At 39.6% G+C, this 11947-nt stretch overlaps 1 pseudogene; it reads left to right on the top strand.

The window, feature by feature from the left end:
• The first annotated feature begins 1748 nt into the window (after positions 1-1748).
• Positions 1749-3182, top strand: LOC144251095 (zinc finger protein 385B pseudogene; annotated as a pseudogene).
• The last annotated feature ends 8765 nt before the right edge of the window (positions 3183-11947 follow it).

Here is an 11947-nt window from a genome sequence, read left to right as displayed (position 1 = left end):
AAAAAGGAAAGTCAATTTTATATCTTGTTATGAATTAATTTATTTCAATCATTAAGTTTACATTCAGCAAAATTTTGGAAAAATTCCCAGAACCCACCAACCAGAACAAATGTTAATATTTGACTTTATTTATTTCCATAGTTGCAATCATCCTACATAGTGGATGTTGTATCTTGCTTTCCTCTATTTATTTTATAAGAATTTCCCCCATACTACTACTCTAAAAATATAAGAGGGATTTAGCAATGACATTTTGATGGCTGGCTACTTAATGTTGGATGTGCCATTATTCATATCCTGTATATGGACACTTTGTTTCCAATTTTTACATTTCAATAAGTAATGTTGCATTTGACTTTTGAAAAGTCAAACTTAGTATAATATTTTTTTAGGATAGATTTCCTAAAAGGGTTATAAAAATATGACCGTTTTCTAGTCCTACCAGGGACAAAAAAAAAAAAAAAAACCAGACTTGAATTTTGATAGATTGTTGAATCTTTAGAATGTAATTTTTTTTTAAATAAACAGATTTGAAAATGAAACTGGGTCACTCTTTTCCAAACTCCAAGAAAATAATATAAAGGAGACCTTTTACATTGCCAAATATTTTGATATAACGAAGTGTTATATTTTTTTAATGGCATTTTAGTTGAGCAGCAAGTAGAAAAGTTAATGGAGTTTGGCCTGTTTTTAGTGAATACTAAATTTTTGATAGTACTGTTTTGAATACTGTGAACCCCAGTGTATATACATAGGAGGTGAAGAAGGGTAGAGAATGTCAAGGACAATGACAAACTGATGTTCATTTAAGCCAAGTGATTTAGAGGAACTCAGGTTTGAAAAGAACCATATGATCATTAATTTTTAGGTAGGAGGTCCAGGATAGCCCACCTGCATAAACAGGTCAGTATGTCACATGTTTTCCAAATTACTGAAAAATGAGTTTCCTGGGGCTGGGGTTGTGGCTCAGAGGTAAAGAGCTTGCCTGGCATGTGTGAGGCTCTGGGTTCCATCCTCAGCACCACATAAAGTAAAATAAAGACATTGTGTACACCTATAACTAAAAAATAAATATCAAAAAAAGTTTCCTAAGCTGTAAAATAAAAATGGAGCTGGGTGTGGTGGCTCACACCTGTAATCCCAGTGGATCTGGAAGCTGAGACAGGAGGATTGTGAGTTCAAAGTCAACTCAGCAACTTAGTGAGACTCTAACTCAGTAAGACACTATCTCAAAATAAAAAGTGCTGGCCCAGTGGTTAAGAGCCTCTAGGTTCAATCCCTAGTAAGCCACCTGCTCCTCAAATGGATTGCCTTATGACAGTGCTTTTATTCACACTGGACACATGAATAAGGAGAACTTGAATTCCCCTTTATCAAAAAATTTTGTGATATGATTCCCCAAGGCCACCGCCGCCGCTGTCATGGTAGCCACCGTCCGGGGGTGCAGCAGATCGCCGGAGAGCGTCTGCGCGGAGCTTCAGTGCAGCCCTGGCGGGACCGCAGCAACCGCCAGAGCGCTAGCAACAAATTCCAGGCTGGAGGAGCCACTGCCCTACGCGCCTGCTGCCGGCGCGCCCAGATGGTCTACGTTTCAAGTTCATCGAAGATTAAATTGATGTTTATGGGCTGATCTGGAAACCTAAAAGCAATTTGTTTTTCTAAATCTATAAGAAAATATGCACAATTTCCCATCAACCGACTTAAAAAAGGGGTTTTAGAACACAACCCAATGTATGAAGTACCATCTTGAAGATGGAATTATGAATATGGCAGCTTTTCTACGGGGCTTTGAAGAAAGGGGCATTAAGACCGACAGGCCTGAGGACCAGTTAAGTAAAGAGAAAAAGAAAATTCTGTTCTCCTTCTGTGAGGTGTGCAACATCCAGCTGAACTCTGCAGCCCAGGCCCAGGTCCATTACAATGGCAAATCCCATCGCAAACGAGTGAAGCAGCTGAGCAATGGGCAGCCCCGGCTTCCAGCCCAGAGCTCGAGGACACTGCTGGTCAGCCCCAGCCCCAACACCAGCACAGGCAGTACATGCCATACTACTACCCTTCCTGCTCTTGTGCGCACTCCTACTCTGATGATGCAGCCTTCACTGGATATCGAACCATTTATGTCTTTTCCAATGGACGGTAGTTCGGCTGTTGGGCTCTTTCCAAATTTTAACACAATGGATCCTGTGCAAAAAGCAGTCATTAACCACACATTTGGAGTATCCATTCCCCCAAAGAAGAAACAAGTTATTTCTTGTAATGTCTGTCAGCTTCGCTTTAACTCAGATAGCCAGGCCGAGGCCCACTACAAAAGAAGTAAACATGCCAAGAAGGACAAAGCACTAGAGGCAACGAAAAATAAACCCAAAATGGTTTCTTCCAAGGACAGCGCAAAGGCTAATCCCAGCTGCTCCATCACTCCAATCACAGGCAACAGCTCTGACAAATCAGAAGATAAAGGAAAGCTGAAAGCCAATAGTTTCAGTCAGCCATCATGCTCTGAAAGTGGCTCATTTCTCCTCAAATCTGGCACAACTGCCCTGCCACCTGGGACAACCAAAAGCACAAATGGAGCACCAGGGTCTGTTGCTGAATCCGAAGAAGAGAAAGCCAAAAAATTGCTTTATTGTTCACTATGCAAAGTGGCTGTGAACTCCCTGTCACAGCTAGAGGCACACAACACTGGATCTAAACACAAGACCATGGTTGAGGCTCGTAATGGAGCTGGTCCAATTAAGTCTTATCCTAGACCTGGATCAAGATTAAAGATGCAGAATGGCAATAAGGGGGTCAGGACTACAGAACAAGACATTTCATTGTGAAATCTGTGATGTTCATGTTAACTCAGAAATTCAACTCAAACAGCACATTTCTAGCAGGAGGCATAAAGACCAGTTGCAGGGAAGCCACTGAAGCCGAAATACAGCCCTTACAACAAACTCCAGCGGAGCCCAAGCATTTTAACAGCAAAACTTGCATTCCAGAAAGATATGATGAAACCTTTGGCCCCAGCCTTCCTGTCCTCACCCCTGGCAGCAGCAGCGGCTGTGTCCTCTGCACTGTCACTGCCACCCCGGCCATCTGCCTAGCTCTTCCAGGCTCCAGCCATCCCTCCAGCTCTCCTGAGGCTAGGGCACGGGCCCATCTGTGCCACTCCGGCCTCCATCCTGTTTGCCCCATACTGACATCTGCAAGTCCCAAGACCAGCCAGGCCAGTAGGAAAGTCGAGAAGCCAAGCCAAAAGGATTTCAGCAACTTGAGCATTTTGTGTTACAGTAAGTATCCCACCTACCCACAAAATGCAGCCTACCACCTGAAACCCCAGCTTCAGTGAAAAACAAATCACTAGATTCAAGAGTGCTTTTATGGACTGATCAAATCATTTTGGAATGTGAGCAGCACAGGTTCCCTCTTCCCACCCCAACTCGACTCCATTTAATTGGTGTATCTGAGAAATCTGGGTTCTTGAAAATGTACAGTCAGAAAGTAAAGAAAAAGAAAACCAGTCTCTGTTTTCCCATGGGTATAATCTGGCTTAGAACAATATGGAATATTTTCCTGACAGACTTGAAAACTAGGATCTTCCTCAGATGTCTGTAAATAGCTCTGGAATCCAACCAGGCATATTCTAGTGTGGAAGAAAAATAGAACACAAGTGCTTACTTGTGAATACCATCTTACCAACGGATCACGTATTCTTTTTGGTGTACTCTCGTCGACAGGGATTGTGTACTGTTTTAGACCCAAGTACTGTTGTATCCTGTGTAGTACTAGATTGTATCTCTTGTCTGAATTCAACATCTTTAGTTGCTGTGTAAATGTTAGGAAGCAAAATAGCTTTGAATTTCTCGTTAAGAGAACAAAAGATAATGTATTTTCTTTATTTCATATTTTATTTGGAGATATTTAAACAAAATAGAAAGCCATATAACATAGCTATAATTACTACCTGTTTGCTATTTTTGTCTAACTTATTTTGTAGCTTCCTCACTGGTTTGAGTTGCTAAGCAAATATATACAAACACAAAAAGAGCTTCCTAAATTGCACATTTTGGCACCTTCTGTGCATTCTGCAAGAAGAAAATGAATCCATGTATTTCTACGTAATTATCTTCATTTTTAACCTATTTTCATTTGTAATGATGCTACATAATTTTGTGGCTCCCTAATGCAATAATGTACAGAAGATATAAAATTTATAATTGAACAATTTGTCTTTCTGTTCACTGAATATGTTGCAGGTCATGCTCCCATGCCCCCCTTTCAAAGTTGGTATCAACAAGACTAGAATATTTGTGATATCAGGGGCAAGAAGTATCATAAAACAATAAAATAGTGAACTCTTTTAGAGTATCTATATCTGCAATCTGTAAATGGAAAAATGTCTGTGTATTTTTTAAATGTACCTTTTCAATAAAAGCATCAAAAATAAAATAAATAAAATAAAATCACTTGAAAAAAAATAACCACTCATTTTAATGAAACACACACATACACACACACACACAAAATCAGATGTATTGTCATTTTATAGAACTATAATGCTCATCCCACAACACATACACATATATAACAAAAAGTAGAAAATATTCCTATTATCAAAATAAACTTTTAGTATTTTACATTTTTCATTTTAATCTGGTTTTAACTCTGTGTTCTTAGGGAACACTATTTTTATATTATTTAGACTTCATTATAAAGGAAAAGACCAGGAAATCAACCACACTATGAGTTCTTAAATGTTAGACTTAGGCATTAATTTTGTTTTGTTTATAAGATTATTTTAACTCTACTAAATTAAAATTCTGAATAGGGGAAGAGGGATGAGAAAGTAAAAAGGACAATAATTGAACCCCTCATATTTATCATGGCCTGTTTTTTGTTTTTAATTTTTAGACAAATTGCTTAGGCAATTTTGAGACAAATTTGCTAAACTCTCCAGGCTGACCTCAAACTTCGTAATCCTCCTGCCTCAGCCTCAGAAGTAGCTGGGATTACAGGAATGTGCCACCTTGCCCAGCTCAAGGCCTGCTTTTTATATGTATCATTTTAGTCAATATTCTGAATTGTATTAAAATATAGCCATTATTAGTATTTACCATATGCTAGGCACTATGCAAAGGGATTTACATTTCATCTCTCATATAATCTCACTGTTACTTTGTAGTGTAACTGATATTACCATATTAAAAACAAAATAATCAAGGATGAAAAAAATCTCATTTGCTCAAGATTTCCAAATCTGGAAAATTAAGTAGAGAGTAAAATAAAATTTAACTTTGACTAATTACAAATGCTATGTCATTTTTGGCATTAACTTTTAAAGGATATTTCCCTGGATTTTAAGAGACATTTTTGCTGTTATAACTGAGAATACATTGAGAGGAAGCTTCTGGGATGCCTATAATGTTGTATGTCATGATTTGAATAGTGGTTATATGGATATGTTGAATTTGTCAAAGTTCATTGGCTTTTTCTGTATATATGTTATATTCAATAAAATACTTTTAGTAATTCATAATTAATATAGAAAGTGTGAAAAGCAGAAAAGCACAAAGTGGGGCAGGGGAAACACCAGTAAGTTCACTACTAAAAAATGAATAATTTTAGAAGTTGATTCATTTAGGAGGAAATTTGGGAATGCATGTATCTTATTATCTTAAAGCAATTTGAGGCAAAAGAGCTACAAGGGAAGTTCTCCTATTTAAAAATATTTTTTGTTACTAAAAAGAAATATAACCATATATGAAAAATTTTTGAACAAGTGAAAATTGCTCCATAATCCCATTTCTACTATAACCACTTTTAATATTTTGGTAAATTGAATGATATTCTCATGACATAAATCATCAACATTATCTTGAGTATAAATAAATTCTTGAAAAGGAAGAAAAAGTAATAAAGTTAAACCACGAATCAAAACAGTACTTTTTGCATATATATGGTAGTCTAGGTTATCTCACTTTAATTATGTTTCATAGTCTGTTATGAATTGAGTTGAAGGATGAATCACCACACGTCTACATTAGAGAAAAACAGCTAATATTCAAACCTGTAAGATTACTTAAACCCCTCAGATAAAAAAAAGTGGTTATTGAATAATTGTCTCCTTGGTACTCTGGTAGATCAAATGAGAAGAGTCAACCTGTTAATTAACAAAAAAAAAAAAATCCCTGAATTAGCAGGCAGGAAATCTAGGTGCTACTTTTGGCTTCGGCACTCAGAATCTCATTGTGGACAAGAATCAGTTTCTTTGGACTTTTGTTTTTTGAGTTGTAAATGAGAAAACTGGGTTGTATCTCAAAGGACACTTAGCATCCAAAATAATTTATGACACAGGGAATACACCAGGCCCTGATCAACTTCTTATTGTACTAAAGGATGAAATCACAAAACGGAAACATTCAATAACAGAGAAGCTAGAGCTTGCCATCTTTATTTGCAACTAGACCAGATACAATGTGTTTCCTGTTCTTTGCACAAGTATCCATGGGAAGAGGGGGAGGCCAGAGAGGACAAGGACAGGATGTCCTTCCCTTACATATCACTCATCACCCTATATTTTTACATTCCCCCCCCCATGGACATCAGTTCTGATATCCCAAAAGATCATCCTATGTAACAGAGGATTACAAGTAACTTTATAGGTTGAAGAAATAAGTGCCCAATAATTTAATTTTCAATTCTTAAGTGTTTTTCCTTCCTTTGTCCCTTCGTTGTAGTGAGTTTTTTTAGTAATATAATAATATCAAGGTATTCAGAAAAGAAAAACATTTACAAAACGTCCATTTAAAAGGAATGGACTTGGGTGTGCCTTTGGTAGATTGATAGTGTTGCTAGTATGCAAGTGAAATGTGGAAGAAACTGGGAACCTGACAAGTGAGAAAGGAGAGAGAGGTCCCTAGATACCCAAGGGAGATCTGGTCTGGAGCAGAAAGGGACTTTGTTCTTTCACATAGTGTAGTTTATTTTATTAATTGTTTTAATTAGCTATGTATGACAGTAGGGTGCATTTTGACATATTGAACACATATGGAGGATAACTTCTCATTCCTTTGGCTGTATATGGTGCTGAGTCACACCAGTAGCGTAATCATACGTTTATATAGGGTAATAATAATGTCAGTGTAGTTTCAAGGCATTGTGTGTGTGTGTGTGTGTGTGTATAAAATCTCAATTTCTGATGATAGGAACTCTGAACTGTGTCATCTATCTTTACAGCTCCAGGGCGCGGGATATAACTGACAAATCAAAATATCTGCTCTACTGAATTGAGCAAAATTCTCGGGGAGTGGGGGATGATAGGAAAAATGAGACCGAAAAAACATACAGCATGTCTCATTTCCACTCTCCTGCCATGCTACATGTTACTTGATATCTGAAACATTTACAAGATTCACTGCAGGATTACTACAAAGGGAAATGTACTTCAGGTGAAAGAGTCTTTCTGGAGACCTCAACAAACTAGAAATGGGAACAAACCCCAGGAAGCCGCTGTGTTGTCTCAGGGAAGAGATGACCAGAGTTTCCTGTAAATGAAAACTCATCAGGCAGCAGGTTTGAGCCCCTCGGGTAAAAAGGCAAGCGCGACGGCGACGGCGACATGGAGTGGGCGAGTGGAAGGTCGTGGAGTACAGAGAAACTCCCGATGTCGGGGCTAACGAGAGGACGGAGTGCGGCCGGTGGGAGGACCAACGTCCTGCAGGTGGAGAGTATAGCTTGCTTTGAGCTTTTTTTATTTTTAAAAACAAAATGATCAGGAAGCTCTAAAAGATGTGCAACTCGGGCTGATATGTTAGCGTGATACTTCCCTGTGTGAGTGTGCGTACAACTGGGAGCGCCTACCATGAACTTCCGCAGCTTCTGACCCCGGAGGGCGCGGGGCACGGCTCCGCCTAGCCCATACATGGACGAAATCCGCTCTGGGCGCTTCCAAGGCCCCTCGATGGAGATGGGGCGGAACAGGACCGCGGCCACGCCCAGCCCAGGCGCAGCCTGCTGGCCTCCCGCGCCCCGCCCTGCGACTACATTTCCCGGCAGGCGAGGGGCTGCGGCGCAGCCCCAGTTGACAAACTTTCGGCCAGTCACGGGCTCGGCTGGCCCTGCGCCCAAGCGACTGCTCCCTGCTGACTGAGGTGTGGGCCGCGAGCTGCGGAGGGAGTGGGAGGTGCTGCTGGCTGCCTCTGTTGCCTCAGCTGCTGGGCGCCTGGGTAGCCTGCGGCCGCCATGGCCAAGCAAGGCAGGTCCTTGCGTCTTCTTCAGCAACAACCACCCAGGCGGGCGCCAGCGGTGCTAAGGGGTTCCGGCCTCTAGCGCAGGCTGCTGTAGCCGGCGACGGGTCCCTTCTCCCTTGGCTCGCGCCCATCCCACCCAGAACCTCATCCCCTTCTTCCCTTCACCTTTGGCTTTTGCTAACCCCACTTCTTCCACCCGGGTTCTCACTCCAGCTCTGGATGCGTTGTTGACCCTCCCCACGCCTTTTCCTCTGCTGCTTCCCACTCTTAACTCCCAGTCTCATTTCCACTCTCCTGCCATGCTACATCTTAGCGTCCCTTTTACTTTACTAATTGGGCCGACAGTAGTTTTGAGAGACACTGAGCAAAACATGCTGTCCTACCGTGTCCCATCCTAGGTCTGGACACGTTATCTGCCAAAGGTATTGGTAGTTGATTTCTCTTTCTGCAAGGAAAGTGATCCAGGAAGACAGCGCAAGTTGTCTCCGTGGGGCCTTGGAAATATCAACTCCCTTTTTTTGTATGTGAAGTCTTTTTTTTCTGGCCTTTTCTTCTCTTTTCACCGCTCCTGTGTTTCGTTTAGTTTCATGGATTTTGAATGAAGGACCTAGGTAATTGTGGTCCAGTTGTGGTTTGCAGATGGTTCCGGTTCTCAGAATCTAAAACTTGCCAAGAGTTAATTTTATGTTCCATGTTTTGTGAGACTGGCATGTATTTTTAAAGGAGCTAAAGAGGCTTCAGTATTAATTACTTCCCTTACATAATCTGCCAGATAAAATATATCCAGAGGTGAGCTATTGTGGGCCCTGAGAAGAATGAAAGTGAGTTGATACTTTACAGGCCATTCTGAGTTGGTAAGTTGGTTTTCAGTGCTGGTTCTTAAAAGTTATAAAGCCCAGGGCTGGGGATGTGGCTCCAGCGGTAGCGCTGTCATCTGGCGTGCAGCCAGCCCGGTTCGATCCTCAGCACCACATACAAACAAAGATGTTGTGTCCACCGAAGACTGAAAAATAAACATTGAAATTCTCTCTCTCTCTCTCTCTCTCTCTCTCTCTCTCTCTCTCTCTCTCTCTCCCCTCTCTCTCTCTAAAAAAAAAATAAAAAATAAATAAAACTGATATAATGAGAAATTTGTAGAAGTTTTATATTAAAAAAAAGTTATAAAGCACACACTTAATTTGAGGAGGAACTTAAATAACTGTTATTGGTTGTGCCTGTTTTAGGGGCTAATCCTATATGCTTAGGAAATTTGAGTACAATTTTTGTTTGTAAAGTACTTGAAGTTAAAATGCTATCCAGTTTACCCCCCCCCCTCACCTCTTTTTGTAACATGTATTTTCTTTGGCAGAGAGAGAGAGGGAAAAATCTGTTAAGTAGAATCATGTGCTAAAACAGACTGCTTTTGTGGAGAAATGGTTCTGGAAAGACCAACAAGGCAAGATTATAGTAGACAGGGTTATCAATAAGGACCGTGCTTGCTGCTAGCTCTGTGACCTAGAGGAAATCCTTTAACCTCTCTGGGCTTCACTTTCATCATTTATATTCATGACATGTTTACTGAATACCCACCATGTGTGTCTAGGTTATGGGATTAACAAAAATGACAGAGATTCTGCCCTCGTGGAGTTTGTTTTAGTCTGAAGGCAAATAATCAGCAAGTGCAGCTGTGTAGAATAATGGTTTACAGTGGTAACAGCTGTGGGGAAAAACAAGTCAGGGTACAGGAATAAAGTGTGATGGGGCAGCTGTTTTAGATGGGATCATTAGGGAAGATCTCTCATGGAGATGATGGATGAACAGGTTGAATGAATGTGAAAGTGGTCCATGGTGTCTATGATTTCTTCTAAGTCTGTATTTCTACAGTTTTATGTTTATATTCTTTGGTGACTTTCATTTCTACTGTTATGGTGCTCTAATGTCGTCTATTTGAAATTTGTAAGTTTTCTTAGAATGAGTCTGATCATGTCTATATAGTACCCAACATGTTTGAATGCTTATACATTTTTACCTTTATTAGTAATGCATTGTGTAAATGAGCTTGTGGATTTCAGGCTTCAAGAAAGAGTTAAAGGCAGGGCTTAACTTTAATGTGTGCATTTGCAGGATATGATTTTTTATATAGCTGCTTATATTTTAATTTCTGATTTAGGAATTGTAAAATAAGTCATGCTAATTTGGTCAAAAACAAACAAGAACTCAATACTATAAGTAGGAGTTTGGGAATTTCTAACCCATCCTGTCCTGTTCACCCTCTCCCTCATGTTTAAACTTTTTGATTTTCCTGTGTTGTCAATCTTTACTTTTTGATACAGACACACACATGCACACTTTAAACTTAAGGTAGGTTTCTCATTCATGCTCATCATATTAAGAACAATACATTTTTACAGTGTCTTGACTTGTGCTAAATTAAGTTCCCATAGAGAAACTTAAAAACTCTGTCATATTTTCTGAACCTAAGTATTAAAGGGGAAGAGGGCTTGCAATATTCTGTGATCTTTGTCTCCCTTATTAGTGAAATTAGAAATTAAAAAAAACATTTTTTTGCATCAGATCATCATTAAATTCAAACATTTCACTTCATTTTTCTTATTCACCATTAGAAATATTCCTAGTAAAACAATAGGAAATAAAATAGTTAAATGAATTTTGATGAAATATGGATCATTTTTAAATTTCTTCTCATGTTATTAACACCAACAAAGATTTAAAATTCTGTCTAATTTGTCCCTTCAGGAACCTGTCCATTCTGCTCTTTCAAGTTGACAAGGCAGAGTTTTCAAAGGCAATCCAAGGTCCCAACTACCTGGCCTGCCTCTGCCACATTCAGATTTTGAGAGTAAGGAAACAGCTCTATTGTACCGAAAACTTTTGTCATTTATTTCCCCAGGCACATTTTAATAGACTGTCTATTAACTTTTGGCAATGTTCTCCCACTCTAAGAGAATAGGCTATTCATGGGAGAAAAAAAGAATAATCAAGGTATTACTGAGCTGTACATGTGTGAAAGGAATTGGAGAAAGAATACTAATAAGATTTGAGAATGTTTTCTGTATGTGAGACATTGTGCTAAAGACCCCAAAGAAACATGTAGTCTAGTTAGTATAATAGAAAATAAACCATATGTAGAAGAATCAGAGTTTCTAATTTGCTAGGAAGGTTAATTTTCTTAGAATAGCATAAGAGGGAAGAATTGAAAGTGAAGGAAACGAGAGCTGGAGGAAAATGCTTTGAGTTAAAGAGAGCCCAAAGGTCAGTATTTGAAAATTTCTAACTATTAGGAAAGCAAATATATGAAACACAAAAATTAGTGGCCCTAGCTGGGAGCAGTGGCACAGTGCTCACCACCCCAGCAGATTGGGAGGTTGAGGCAGGAGGATCACAGGTTCAAACCCAGCCTCAGCATCTTGGATCCAGTCTCAAAATAAAATGTAAAAAGGAGTCTGGGGATGTGGCCCAGTGATTAAGTGTCCCTGGGTTTAATTCCTGGTCCTTCCCCATAACCCATGCCCTTGATTTTTGGGGATTACTAGGGTTTGAACCCAGAGGTGATTTACCACTGAGCTGCATCCTCAGCATCCCTCCTTTTTTGTTATTAATTTTTAAATTGAAACAGGGTTTCTTTAAATTGCTGAGGCTGACTTCGAACTTATGATTCTCCTGCCTCAGCCTCCCAAGTCACTGGAATTATAAGTGTGCACCACTCACTGTTCCTG

This window comes from Urocitellus parryii, chromosome Y (assembly GCF_045843805.1).
Source record: "Urocitellus parryii isolate mUroPar1 chromosome Y, mUroPar1.hap1, whole genome shotgun sequence".
In the NCBI taxonomy this organism is placed as follows: Eukaryota; Metazoa; Chordata; class Mammalia; order Rodentia; family Sciuridae; genus Urocitellus; species Urocitellus parryii.
This window is presented reverse-complemented; position numbering and strand designations above follow the sequence as displayed.